Source organism: Sciurus carolinensis, chromosome 12 (assembly GCF_902686445.1).
Source record: "Sciurus carolinensis chromosome 12, mSciCar1.2, whole genome shotgun sequence".
Lineage (NCBI taxonomy): Eukaryota > Metazoa > Chordata > Mammalia > Rodentia > Sciuridae > Sciurus > Sciurus carolinensis.
In genome coordinates, this window is record NC_062224.1 from 23,063,854 (window position 1) to 23,079,242 (window position 15,389).

The window sequence follows — 15,389 nt, forward strand, 5'->3', positions numbered from 1 at the left end:
GAGGATGAAAGTGTGATTTGGTGTATTTTCCGTTTGGTTCTGTGCTTCGTTAGACCCATATGGGAAAAATAGAACAGGTCCCACACCAGGTTCACCTGTACCAACAGCCCTCACGACTGAGTCGACCAAATCTGAACTGATGATCTCTCGAATCTTCATTAAGGCGCAGAAGCTAATTCGATTGTTGAGATAATCACTGTTCTGCAGGCCTATTTATAATTAGACCTCAGTTCCTAATTCCTATCCCCAACTGAAAAACAAAAACAAAAAAATCATAGTCGTGACAGGTTGAGTTTGGGCACATCATTCTTAATCTACCAGGTTCTAAGCTGTCATTACAACTGTCTTGTTCCCGTTTACCCGAAGAGCTCAGTCACCACAGTGTGACCCAGTGAAAAGGGACAGGGCAGAGTCAGACCCAGGTGGTCATCGTGCAACAAGGGGTAATTGCATTCAGTTTTCTTCTTTTTTTTTGAATCATTTTTTTTTGAATTCTCAGAGTAATATGCTCATTTTAGAAAATCCAAAAAGATAATTGCAAAGACATAAGCAATGGCACACCTGGAGACAAATACCTGTTCTATCCAGTAGAATAATTTTTCCTGGTTCAAGAGTTTACCAACAATGAAGACAGTCAATAAATCTCCACAAAATCTGCTGTGGTTTCTCTGGTTTCTCCGTGATAGCCCAGGCTGTGGTGTTTATTACACTACTTTATAGTTGCTGATTTACTTGTATATTATGCCTTTTCTTTGGGTTCCTTAAGGGGGTATCTACCACATACTAGTTGCCCAATGAGCATTTCTTAAATTGAAGTACATTAAATCAATCTAATCAGCCAGCAATGGACTTTTACACAGAATTGGAAGCTGGAATCAAAAGTTTAGTTTGGGTCCACAGTGGTAGCCAAGAATAAGTTGAATTTTTAATCTTCTGAGGAATATTTTTTTTCTTTCAAAGTGAAATATCTCCCATAGTCATTAAATGAGCTATAGAATATTCTATCTCAGATGACTCTAACAATTCCTAAATGTCCAGAGAGAGTGGGAAAAAAACAGAATAATCCTATTTATCATTTCTAATTAGAATATTTCCTATTGTCAACACAGATAACTTATCTTTAAACTTTGCTCATGGATCTAAAAAAAAAAAAAAAAAAGCAGCATCATATTTAACCAAGTGATTTAGAGATGAAGGTAGAGAATGTAGATTAAAATTTGGTTCTCCCATTTTTTTAACTCCTGATCTTAATCGAGTTTCTAAACCATCGTCATTAAGAAGGCCTGCTGCATTTCTTCAACGGTGAAATGTGGAAATTAGTCACTTTGCTGAGTCGTTCTTAAAATTAAGTGAGGTTACAGGTCAAAGCACCTGGCAGAGCTCCGGAATACACTGTAGTTGTTCAGAATACGTGTTCTCTGCATCTGAGCTGTCCTTCTTTTTTACTTTGTTTTTAGGTGACACTTTTCTTTCTGGGATTATTCAAAACATGGCATAAAATGATTTTACATATAATGAGTCGTTTAGATAATTATGATCCTCCTTTTTTGTAAATGGAATAATATTCAGACTCAGTGATTAGGGTTGTGTCTACTTGAGACAATTATGCCAATCACACAGGATAATTTGGGTTAAGACATTTTTCCCCTTTATTTTAATATATCTTTAGAGAGAATTTGCATAAGACAATTGTCTTCTTATCCGAATAGCTGATTGAGTCACACGATCTTGCTGGGCTGATTCAGGGAAGACCACACTAGTCTCATTCTCAAGCTAAGATCTTCGTATAAAAGTTTTAGACAAAAATGAACAGCCACATCCGGGTGTCTCCTTGGAGAAAGACAACAGAATAATCACCCGAGTGGTACTATTTCCAATCCACCACTGTCCAGGACGTGGCTCATAAACTTGTACACCCACAAGCTCACGCTGGCCACCGTTTCAAGTTGACCGAGTTCAGGGTGGCTGAATCACCCTAACCAAGGTCACTGGAGATAAAGTTAATAAACCAACATGCCAATGGGTTCATTTTTAATGAAAGAGATACAGGGTATATCTGTACCCCCAAAACCCCCACCCCCAACCCCACCCAGAATTGAACTGTGTGGAAAACCAATTTGTAAGAACTTTGGTTAGCCTAGAATCAGAACGAAAGGAATTTGTGGTACAAATCAAACGTCCAATGCTATCAAGCTGTTTGGGTTCTATCGGTTTCAATTCATTCTTTTGTTGCCTTCTAATGTCCCAGGTAAAATGAAACTCTTTCTGGCATCGTTATCAATAACAATTTGGCCTGGGTATACTGTGACTCTGTGACTGAATGTTTCAGCAGGATTTTAATGCCTGGAGTGGTCAGACCAGTTAATAGGACCTCTCAGAAATGTTCAGTTTATTGGCCAGATTCCTTGAATTAAACAAACAAAAATTTTTTTCTTTAATTAAAATGGGAGAGCATAAATTAATCCAAATATTATAAGCTCCTTGTTGTGGTTCTTAAGTAAACACAATCTTAACATACCTGGAACCAGGCAGGATGAGGTGCCATGAGTCATCCACCTTTTGTTACTTGACTATACCTTGTGGCCAGAGGTACAGGACCTGTTGAAGGAAGAGGAGAGAGAAGGGAAGAGGCACAGATGTGGTCTGGGATAGGATTGTAAATGCTATGAGCTGGGATCACCTGTCTCCACTCCCTGGTAAGGAAATCAAGTGTTCGTGTTCATTTAGTTCATTTCAGTGTCCATCTTTATTTGGCATTTCTTCCTTCTACCAAAATTATCAGTGAGAACACTTGAAAAAGTCATTTTTAGATAACATGCAAAGTCTTCAGATCTACAAATTGTGTAGGGAAAGACACTCTAATGTAACTGAAACCCTGCCCGCAAAGAGAACAGGCAGAAGCCATGAATCCCAACTTAAATCAGACCAGAAACAGCAACGTGAGCCAAAGCCATGATCAAGTTCCCTTGACCCACTGGGTACCATTAAGTGCCACTTCATGAGATCCAAGCTATGTGACTTTGGGCAAGTAAATTATTTAACCTACTTCTGGTTCTGCTGTTTTAACCTATGTAATATGGATAGTAATAGTACCTTCTTCATAGAATTGTTATGAAGAATAAATAAAATAATAAGTGGGAAGTGCTCAGGACAGTGCCTGACTTATAAAGTCACCATGAAATGGAAGCTGTTATATCATAGTTTATTCATCTACTCCAAAATCACAAAAGGCTGATTCCACAATAAGCTTTCAAATCTCACATTCTCCTCCACCCACACTTAAAGAATATCTTACAAAGTGTCTAAGTATACAAATCCAACAACCTTGCATTTGTACATGTAAGCGGTTGTTTAAAACTGTTAAAGAGGTGGTTAACCCTGTCTATCAACTTACATATTTATAAGATCCAGTTTTCACTCACTTAAATGTTAAGTACAGAGAAAGCTGGAATGATCTATATTGACTCTCAGACTTTTCTTCTCTGACAAATGTAAAACTCAACAGAAAGCACTGTTTCTCAAAAGCTCTGCCAAAGGATCAGATAAAGCACTGGGAAGATCAGCAGGGCATTAGGGAAATATTTTAAAGATGAAACCAAAGAAGGGAAAAATTATTTTCCTTTTTGCTAAAAACAGTAAACAATTGAGAAATAGCTAAATTTGTTTTTGTCTAAATTAACTTTTTACTAGCCATGTCCCAATTCTGTAAGTAACAAAACATCCCCAGAAATGCCAACAGAAAGAGGAGAACCTATTCTAGATCACAAGATTTGGGAGGGGTAGGGGTGACTGTAGGCAATGTTAACTGACCTTGAAAGAATTTCCAAATTGACTTTAAATCTCTTTAGATGGAACTGGAGGACCTTATGTTAAGTGAAATAAACCAGGCACAAAAAAACAAGTACTGCATGTTCTCTCTCATATGAGGAAGCTAAAAAAAGTCAACTTAAATGTGGAATAGTGATTACTAGAGATTGAGGGGAGTTGGTAGATAAGGGAAGTTGGATTCAAACAGTGCGTGCTGTATGCACGTGTGCAAATATACTGAATCCTATGAACAGGTACAATTAAAGCACGTTAATAAAAATTAAAATAATAAATGCCCTCCATGAGATAATAGGTACAGGGATAGCCTTCGTATCTTTGCAGATGTGAAAGTATGTGGAGACTGTTTTGTGATAAAAATCTGATCATCTAAATCACAAGCTTATTATAATCAGAAGGAAACCCCAAGGAACTTTTGAAAAAGAAATGTCATTTCACCAGGACATGTGACTGTGACCACCATCTATTTAAACATCTTATGATTTGTGGCAAACAACTAACAGATCACTATTCCTCCCCCTGCCACCCAAAGAGTTTATCTAAGTACTTTCTGGGTAATCAGATGAGCCCAGAATTTAAGCCTCCCTTTTCAAGCACTGAACTAAAATCATGTTGTATGCCGAAGAGAATTTAAGTTAAATAAAGTGAAAAGCATTAGGAATTCATCATTCAGCTGAAAAGTTTAATTAAGCAATAACCTCTCTAAATGCAAAATCTAACAATGTTATGTATGTGGCCCTAAACCCAAGGAAATTTAAGTCTCTGGTGGTACAATGTGAAACTTATTAATATAAAATTGTCATTGGAATTAAATGAAGTAGAGGCTGAGGCCTGAGGAGCGCAAGTTCAAGACCAGCCTCAGAAACTCAGTGAGATCCTGTCTCAAATTTTTTTTTAATTAAAAAAGTGCTGAGGATGTAACTCAGTGGGAGAGAGCCCTTGGATTAAATCTCCAGCACCAAAAAAAAAAAAAGAAGAAGAAGAAGAAGAAAGAAAGAAAGATGGAAAGAATTGAATGAAGCAAAGATTCCTCAAGTTGTACATTCTCCGCTTTGATTTGTTTATTAAAACAATATTAAGCAAATACTGCAGTAAGGTTTATCCATCTACTCTGAAATCACAAAGTCTGATTCCACAATAAGTTTTCAAATTTCACATTCTCCTCCACCCTAAAAGTTTTAAAGTTATAACCTAAAACAGAAGTTAATTTGAGGTAAATATATGATACTCATTCTGACCCTTATCACCTTCCACCTCAGAGACATCAAAGACTTTTAAAGGAAAAGAAAGTTGGAATAGATACACACACACACACACAATGGAATATTAGTCAGCCTTAAAGAAGAAATACATTCTGGCATTTGCTGGTAAATGAGTGGAGTTAGAGAATATCATGCTAAGTGAAATAAGCCAAGTCCCAAAAAACCAAAGGCCAAATGTTTTCTCTGATATGAGGATGCTAATTCACATTAAGGTGTGGGGATAGGGTAGAATAGAGTCACTCAGTATTAGGTAGACAGGAGTGGAGGAGGGGGAGGGGTATGGGGGAAGGAATGATAGAAAGTGAAACAGACATTATTACCTCATGTACATGTATGACTGCATAACCACTGTGATTCTACAATATGTATAATCAGAAAAATGAGAGATTACACTCCATTTATGTATGATCTATCAAAATGTATAATGCATTCTACCAACATGTGCAACTAATTAGAACAAATAAAATTAAGGAATAAAAAAATTGACACACTAGAGCTAAATATATCAGGTTAACAATAATTCTAGGTAGGTTAATCTAATGTCAGTGTTTAAGATTCAGAAATTAATATAACAAAAAAGAAGCAATTTCTGAAAGGATCCCCTGTGGCTTAATTCCTTACCACACATTTGATGGGACATGGATTGCTGTGTGCTAGAGTTACAAATAGCCTCTCCCCTCATGAAGATCCAGGTCAGGTGAGGCAAGTGGACAGAAATATGACACATCTATTAGTCAAATATTATGCACGCCCCTCCAGTGTCTCAGCTCTGCTGTGAAAGTCAGCAGTTGTGAGGCTTGGACCAGAGTAAAGGAGAGTCTCCCCAAGTTCAGCATAGGGGGATCCTGAGAAGGGAAACTTGGAGATCTAGAATTTGGGGTCAATGACTGCTCTTCAGTATTCCTCAAGGATCTTGGGAGAACAGGGTATTTTCTGTTGAAAGATAATGACATTTCCTTACATTGTCTTAACCTCTCTGCTTCCAGAGTCCCTGGTCTTGACTCTAACTCAGAGCAGATTTTTATGTAAGGTGTCTGGAGCCAGATGGGAGAAAAACTTAGATATGCCTGAGCTCTCAAGAGTATTTCCACATTGGAATGTCTGTTCATTGACCCAGTTCTTTCTGAGATTGCTTAGATGCATTAGATTGCTTAGGTTTCACACAACATGGATTTCACAAGGTACATTCACCTCCCCCACTCCACATATCCTCCCACTTCCTTCCACCATCAGTGAGTTTATTTAAACATCTGTTTCTCTAAAATATCATGGTGGACTTATTTCTCCCAACAGAATAGATTTGGGGTGGGAGAAGGAACCATAAGATATCCTCTTCCCGGTCTATCACATTTTTCACAGAATATAACCCTGGAGGACATGGAGCACCACCATGAGCCCAGAAGTAGGCAAAGGTGAAGATAAACTCTTGATCCCTTGACAAAGGAAGGGTAGGGGGGAAATGAATGGAAGTACAAGTTTATGGAGAAGTAAACAGAAACTCAGGTATCAAGACAGAAGAGCATGGACCCATTGAACATACAAATCGCTGTACGCAAGCTCTGTGGGCTCTGAAGACATCATTGGATTTCAATATTTCATCTCACTTGATGTCCATGATGAGGATCCTAAGATATTGAAGGAAGGTTAAGTTCTTTTATATTCAAGGTATATTTGGTTTTTTAAAGTTTTTGTTTTGATTGACATTTTCCTTCCTTTCTTCCTTCCTTTTCTTTTTTTCTCTCTTTTTAAAATTTTTAAAATGTTTTCATTGCTGGTGGTGGAACCCAGGGCTCACACATGCCAGGCAAGTGCTCTACTACTGAGTCATTGCCCGAGTCCCTGATTGAGGTTTTTTCATAGCTATATGCATAATTAGGTAAGTTTGAGCTATCTGGAAAATTCATGTGAAAACATGATTCTCTTTTGAGTGCTAGATGAATGGCACTTAAAATCTGCTAGTTAAAATTTAGCAGAAAAATCTGACATTTTCTGTAGCTCGTATGCTAAAGTTTTTAATTTCTTAGACTATATTCTATAACTCACCTAATAAGCATAATATCTAATTATATAAAAATTATTTTTTCTGCTATGAATTTAAGGAAACCAAATCAACCAGGATTTAGGGTTAGAGACATAAGCGTCAATGGCAGAGCCATGAAGCATACAAGAGAAATGGGACACACACCAAATCTATGTTTTGTTTTAATTTTAATTGGTATTTTATTGCACTTGAAAATTTACAAGAGAACAAAGCTATGATGTAGTTTTCGCTTCAATCAGGTTTAAGTCCAGCCCAGAGTTGAAGGTTATAAGAATTTTGACATTATTACCCAATGTACACACATGACTATACAACTGGTGTGATTCTACAGTTACAATCAGAATGAGAAATTATCCTCCATATATGTATGATGTGTCCAAGTGCATTCTACTGTCATGTATAACTAATTAGAACAAATAAAATGGAAAAAATGAAATCATAAAAAAAGAATTTTACTTTGCTAATGGAAGTGGACTTTTATTATAGAAAGTAAACCACTTTTTTGAAGACAGAAACAGGCTATTGTAGTCCTTTATGTGGAAACTATTTGTCACATTTAAGGTAGTATTTTTTTCTTGGCATATATTTAAAGATATGTCTTAAAAATTTGCCATATGTTTGATCTGCAAAATTGTTTTTATTTTTTAATTTAGTCTTGGAAAATTTTTAATTTCTTTTTCTTTCTTATTTTTATTTGTTCTAATTAGTTGTACATGACAACAGAATGCACTTTGACTCATTGAACACAAATGGAGCACAACTTTTCATTTCTCTGGATGTACACAATGCAGAGTCACACCATTTGTGTAATCATACATGTACATAGGAAATAATGTCTGTCTCATTCCACCATTTTTCCCACCCCATACTACCTCCCCTTCCCCCCTTCCCCTCTGCCCTGTCCAAAATTCCTCCATTCTTCCCTTTCCCCTGCCCCCATTTACTGATTCATAATGGTTTACTTCCATAATGGGACTGGCTTACTTCGCTTAGCATGATATTCTCCAACTCCATCCATTTACCTGCAAATGTCTTAATTTCATTCTTCTTTAAAGCTGAGTAATATTCTATTGTGTATATGTACCACATTTTCCTTATCCATTCATCTATTTAAGGGCATCTAGATTGGTTCCACAGTTTAACTATTATGAATTGAGTTGCTATAAACTCTGATGTAACTGTGTCACTGTAGTATGCTGATTTTAAGTCCTTTGGATATGGACTGAGGAGTAGGATAACTGGGTCAAATGTTGGTTCCATTCCAATTTTTCTGAGGAATCTCCATACTGCTTTCCATAGTGGTTGCACCAATTTGCAGTCCCACTAGCAATTAATGAGTGTGACTTTTCCCCTGATATCCTTGCCAACACTTATTGTTGCTTGTATTCTTTATAATTGCCATTCTGACTGGCATAAGATGAAATCTTAGAGTCATTTTTATTTGCATTTTTCTAATTTGCTAGAGATTTGAGAATTTTTCATATATTTGTTGATCATCAATTGTATATCTTCTGTGAAGTGTCTGCTCAGTTCCTTAACCCATTTATTGATTGGGGTTTTTTTTTTTTTTTTTTTTGGTGTTAATTTTTTTTTAGTTCTTTATATGTCCTGGATGTTAGTACTCTATCTGATATGCTTGTGGTAAAGATTTTTTCCCATTCTGTAGGCTCTTTCTTCAGGTTATTGCTGATACGAAACTTTTTAGTTTGAATCCATCCCATTTATTAATTCTTGATTTTATTTCTTGCACTTTGGGAGTCTTGTTAAGGAAGTCAGGCCCTAAGCCAACATGATGAAGATTTGGACCTACTTTTTCTTTTATTAGGTGCAGGGTCTCTGATCTAATTCCTACATCCTTGATCCACTTTGAGTTGAGCTTTGTGCAGGGTGAGAGATAGGGATTTAGTTTCATTTTGCTGCATATGGATTTCCAGTTTTCCAATCATCATTTGTTGAAGAGGCTATCTTTTCTCCATTGTATGTTTTTGGCACCTTTGTCTAGTATGAGATAATTGTATTTATGTGGATTTGTCTCTGCATCCTCTATTTCATACCATTGGTCTACATGTCTATTTTGGTGCCAATACTATGCTGTTTTTGTTACTATTGCTCTGTAGTATAGTTTAAGGTCTGATATTGTGATGCCTACTGCTTCATTCTTCTTGCTAAGGATTGCTTTGGCTATTCTAGGTCTCTTATTTTTCCAATGAATTTCATGAGTGCTTTTTCTATTTCAATGAGGAACGTCATTGGGATTTTAATTGGAATTGTTTTAAATCTGTATAATGCTTTTGGTAGTATGGCCATTTTGACAATATTAATTCTGTCTATCCAAGAGCATGGGAGACCTTTACATCTTCTAAGGTCTTCTTTGATTTATTTCTTTAGTGTTCTGTAGTTTTCATTGTAGAGGTCTTTCACCCCTTTTGTTAGGTTGATTCTCAAGATTTTTGTTTTTGTTTTTGAGGTTATTGTGAATGGGGTAGTTTTCCTGATTTCTCTTTCAGAGGATTCATCATTGATGTATAGGAATGCATTTGATTTGTGGGTGTTGATTTTATATCCTGCTACTTTGGGCTGAATTCATTTTTGAGTTCTAGAAGTTTTTAGGTGGAGCTTTTTGGATCCTCTAAGAATAAAATCATGTGGTTGGCAAATGGTGAAAGTTTGAGTTCTTCTTTTCCTATTCATCTCCCTCTAATTTCTTTTGTCTGTCTGATTGCTCTGGCTAGAGTTTCAAAGACTGTGTTGAATGGAAGTGGTTGAATGGAAGAGGGAGGGCATCCCTGTCTTATTCCAGTTTTTAGAGAGAATGCTTTCAATTTTTCTCCATTTAGAATGATGTTGGCCTTGGGCTTAGCATAGATAGCTTTTACAATGTTCAGGTATGTTCTTACTATCCCTCGTTTTTCTAGTATTTTGAACACAAACAGGTGCATTTGTCAAATGCTTTTTCTGTATCTATTGAGATGATTATATGAATTTTGTCTCTAAGTCTATTGATGTGATGAATTACATTTATTGATTTCTGTATGTTGAAACAACCTTGTATCCCTGGGATGAACCCCACTTGATCATGGTGCACTATCTCTTTTATATGTTTTTGGTATGTGAGTTGCCAGAATTTTATTGAGAATTTTGCATCATATTCATGAGAGATATTGGTCTGAAGTTTTCTTTCCTTGATGTGTCTTTGCCTGGTTTGGGTATCAGGGTGATACTAGCCTCATAGAATGAGTTCGGAAGGGTTCCCTCCTTTTCTAATTCTTGGAATAATTTGAGGAACATTGGTATTTAGTTCTTCTTTGAAGATCTTGTAGAACTTGGCTGAGAATCTGTCTGGTCCTCGGCTGGTTAAAGTTCCAAGGGACTTTAACTCAGATGACAGAAAGCTAACTCAGGTGACAGAAAGCTAAAATAATTGGGAAGTCTAAAAATGAACAACTTTTTTTCCTTTAAAAGAAATATTTAATAGAAAACGAATTCCTATTAAACCAAAGGATAGCACAAAGTATGTGACCTCTCTTCCAGCAATATTCAGCGAAGGTGATTGTGCAGTCTTAAACATGAAAACAATGAATTGTTATGTGGTAACAAAAGACCAAGTGAGAAATAATAACAAATCAAAATGAGTGACATGAATCAATTGAAATATGCGATTTCATAAAAGATGGAGGTAACTGTGCCATACAACCATTAAGAAAAGCTCCATAGACTTGAGATGAACCTTAAAATACAGGCAGGATGTAGATACAGTCAGAGAAGGAGGAGCATCCAGGCAGGAACACAGCAGGAGCAAAGAATTAGAGTTGGGAAGGACTGCATGTCAGGTCAGGCTGTGTCAGAAGTTTCTTTGTGGGACTAATGGAATGTGATTTTTGTCTCATGATCTTTGAAGGGCTGAAGTGTGTGGGCAATAGTGATAGTTTGTAGTATGCTGGAGTTTAAGTGTCAGAATAATTTATCTGGTAGAAGGTATGTATTTCAGTGAGTTTTTTTGCTTCTGTGACTAAATGATCTGACCAGCACAATTATGGAGGAGGAAAGGTTTATTTGAGGGCTCATGGGTTCAGAGGTCTTAGTCTACAGAAGACTGGCTCCATTCCTCGGGGCTCAACTCAAGGTGAGGCAGAACATCATGGCAGAAGACCATGGTAGAGGGAAGCAGCTCGCATCATCAGGAAGCAGAGAGAGTCTCCACTCTCCAGATACAAAATATATCCCCCAAAGTCATGCCCCAATTCCAGTCTCCTCCAGCCACACCCTATCACTTCAATTAATTCCATCAGTGATTGATTCACTGATTGGGTTAACTCTCTTCCCACCCAATCATTTCTCCTCTGAACCTTCCTGCAATGTCTCACATTTGAGCTTTTGGGGGACACCTCACATCCAAACCATAACATTATGTAAGTGACGATATAGGACACCAGAAAAAAACAGTCAACTTATTGCAACAATAGCCTACATGGTGAGTGTCTGAAATGAGTTCAAAATAACCATCACACAGTGTGATAACAAGAGGCATTTTAGATGAAGCATCCATGGGGTTTCAGAACTGGTTTGCTTTGGGTAACAAAGGAAAGGGAGGAGGTGAAGATGATTGCAAGGCTTGGAATGTCAGTTGTAAGATCCCTCACTAGGTTAATAAGGACACAGAGAGAAAACACAGACCTCTCAACACTCAAGACTGCCTCTAAGCAGCTTCTTGTTAGGGTTATAACCACAATCTTAGGCTAACAACCTAACAGGAAGGAAACCTCTGTTTATTTCAACCATACAGTCTTACAAGAACATACCAATTACTAAGATAAATTTAAAAAGACATTTGATACAATTTATTTTCAGAAGCATGGCTCTACATTGCTTTTGATTCAATTAGCTTCTGACTGGAACTGCCCACTCTGATTGCTGAGAAGCTTCCAGAGTACATCAGAGAAAAAGATATTCAGTAGCACTGTCACAGATACAACGCATTCTGAAGATTTAGATCATCCTCGGACATCTTTAAGTGATCCAAATGAAACATGATCAGAAGGTAAAAGAATAGAAATATGTTTCTGTATCAGATACACATTCAAAAAGAAATTCATTGGATTGAACTCTTTCTGGTGGTAAAATTAATAGAATCATCAGTATTCTTTGGCAGGGTAATCTGGAAGATATGCTTTTTAAACACTCCTAGTGATAATGTTTCCATGATGCATCAAGACAAACACTAAGACACCTACTACCATTCAGTAGTTCTGGGAAGCACTGCCAGTAATTCTCCAAATGACAGAATTAACCTAAGGTGTAGGTCAGAACTTCAGCTGTCCTTTTATCTGAAACTTTATTCATGGTGCCATCTCACTGGGATTCTCAACCTGGTTAACTATCCAGGTTCTACTCATATTTAAGGATCTTCTCAAATATCATGTCCCTTTGCTGAAGATTTTGCACTTCCTGTCTTTCTGCCTCAGAAATGACTTACTTGTCATTTTCTATGCTTATTACTTGTTTTCCTTTCACTGATGACTATGGAAGAATCTCCCTGTAGGATGAAGAAATAAACTAAATGATACCCGCTTTAGGCAGTTCCACATAGATCCAAAAGGTGGGACGTTCTGTGGTTAACTGGTCACAGCAGGTGTCCGATAGCCAGTGTTTCTTTAACAAGGCAGTATCGGGGTGGGGAGAATACCATGCTGTTTGAAATCATGTCTGTGATATGCAACAATCAGGTGCATTTTGTGGTTCTATGTTAGAACTGGATTTAGACAAACCAGGCATAAAGGACATATTGAGGATAAAGAAGAGAATTTATGAACAGGAAAAAGAGATTATTAATTTTTTTAAAAAGTAACTAAGAGACGAGAGCAGACAGTCTGATCTCCCAGAAAAAAAAGATTTAGAAAGGTATAGGCTAAGAATGTAGTAGGGATAATGGACAATTGAAGGGGATCTTTTTCTTCTACTTTTGGTTTCTCTGCATTTTCTAGTTTACTATGATAGTCACTCACATACTGCATTTATGATAAAGTGCTTTTTTTTTTTTTTGGCTGTACTGGGGATTGAACCCAGGGCCTTGTGCTTGCAAGGCAAGCACTCTACCAACTGAGTCATATCCCCAGCCCTAAAGTGCTATTTTTTAAGAGCAAGAAATCTCCCTGCACTCCCAGCTTCCCTATCCCTGTATCTGCTGAGCTTCCATGTTACATGTTCATCTCACCAGGATCCGTCCAGCAGCCCAGCCAGGCTACTTGCTGGGAGAAAACCCAGGTATCTTGCTTTCCCTCACCTACCACAGTTTTCACCTCCTAAATGTCCCTCCAATCTGTCCACTTCTCCCCTCCTTTTCTGACCTCAATCCTATCTTTATTATCTCTGTAACTGATTCCCATCCAATCTCCATCTTGGCAGGTAGATTCTCTTTTCCACCTGCCATCAGAATGAGTTATCTAACATGCAAGTCTGGCGATATTATTCTCTTGTTTAAAATCCCACATCCCCCGAAGGATTTGGTCCAGACTTAGCGTCTTTTTATAATCTGGTCTTTGGGGATGTCTCCCGTCATCCCTTGCTTCCCACCATCCTAAGCTCCAGCATCAACAAACTGCACATTGTCACTACACACTTCGTGTCCTGATCCTTTTCTCTTTCCCTCCTCTCTCTTCTTTTAATCACCCTTTCTTCTCACCCTTACCTACATGCAGCAAATTCCTCTTCTCCTTTGAGTATTGTTTCTTCAGCAGCCCTGGCCCGGACCCCAGGCTGAGTGTTGTCTCTCCTTCTGCACTCAGGGCGATATGCAGACTTCTGCTCTGCATTTACCATACCCCACTGTACAGAAATCACCTGCTGGCATGTCTCTATCTCACTCCAAACCAGAAGCTATTTCCACATGGGACCGTGGGGCATCTTGTTCAGACATGGCAGGTGCTCATACACATTTCAACAGCTGATCTGCAACAGTGCTACCCACCTATAAGCAACTTCAGTGGTGGGTTTTCTCAGTCTGTTGCAAGCTGCCACCATGGCCCAGAGCATGCTGAAGACATGCAGACAGAAGGCTGCCCTCAGAAAAAGTAGTGCCCACCAAGCTGTGGTAATGGTGTGTTTACTTTGCCGGATTGGAAAACCATCAGTGCTGTGGGTTCCATAGGCCTGCCTGACCAACCCCTGGGATGTGGCTGTTTCCACCTGGCTTCCTACCTGACAAACACTGTTTTCTTTCTGGCCAGAGATAGATACAGATTTTTCCAGAACCTTCTAGAAAGTATTTTCTTTAGAACTTGACCCACTTTATTCAACTTCCTATACTCTGGTTTAGTCCCTGAGATGGGCTCCTGCACAGCATGAAGCCAGCTGCTCCCTAGTCACAGCCTTAGACAGTAAGCCTTGTCTTTCCAGCAACATCATAAACTGCCCAGGGACAGGCCTGTGCTTTTCTACATCCTTGTCTTCCTTATTGTGCCCAATTCTGCACTTTGCATGTAGTAAGCTCTCAACTCAGGTTTAAGTATTCACTTATGCCTTGATGCTATCTTTTGAGTCACTCAGTTTTGTACTTTATCTGCTAACACTATTTTTAACTTTCCAAGAACAGACCTTATCCTAATCAGTGGTTAATATCTTTCACCATATCTCCATCTTCAGATCAATTTGAATTCTACTCTCAGTTCTTTTTATCTATACACTCTCCATGAATTCAATTCTCCTCTGATTAATCTCTTAGTATTTGAAGCATATTTTAAAGCAAATTTGCTGGGATCATGTATATTCTGAATATATGCATATTCCAGGGATTTTTTTTTTTTTTTTTTTGCCTTCCACTGGATTATTACATTCTCTTTTTCATGCTAAGTTCTCTAGATGTTGTTTCGTTATCTCTTATGTTCCACTGTTGGAGAGAAGATGTTAAGCTAAGCTGGTCTTAATTCCTTTAGAGGTAACATCTTCCAAAACCTTCCCTTCTCCCACCTTCAGGAAACATGGACTGTCAGCCATAAGGCCAGGCTGGGGCCTAGATTTACCAGGCTTTCTCTGAGACTTGCTGGATCATTCACCACTAAGAAAACATGAGATGAACACCTGAAGGGTAAAAGCAGAGGCAAAGACTGGGTTCCAGGAGGCAGATATCACAGGGTTCAGAACAGAACAAGTAGAAAAGCAGGGCGGAAATCAGGTCAAAGTCAGAAAAACATCCTAGTCTCTCATTTCAGGAACCAGCAGGTGTGTGATCTAAGAGTGGATGAGTCGGCCTAGATTCAAGGGTTGGG

General features: G+C 38.0%; 1 long non-coding RNA gene and 1 other non-coding gene across 2 annotated transcripts in view; both read right to left on the reverse strand.

Moving 5' to 3' along the window:
* Window positions 1-1,676: 1,676 nt before the first annotated feature.
* The window catches only part of LOC124961066 (uncharacterized), a 52,207-nt gene continuing 38,494 nt past the window's right edge, over window positions 1,677-15,389 (reverse strand). The window contains exons 3-4 of the long non-coding RNA XR_007104219.1: window positions 2,519-2,598; window positions 1,677-1,830 (exon numbers count right to left, since the gene is read on the reverse strand). This is a non-coding gene — a long non-coding RNA (uncharacterized LOC124961066). The remainder of the gene's footprint in view (window positions 1,831-2,518; window positions 2,599-15,389) is intronic.
* Window positions 13,167-13,243, reverse strand: Trnaa-ugc (transfer RNA alanine (anticodon UGC)). Its single transcript has one exon. It is a non-coding gene; the product is annotated as a tRNA-Ala (tRNA).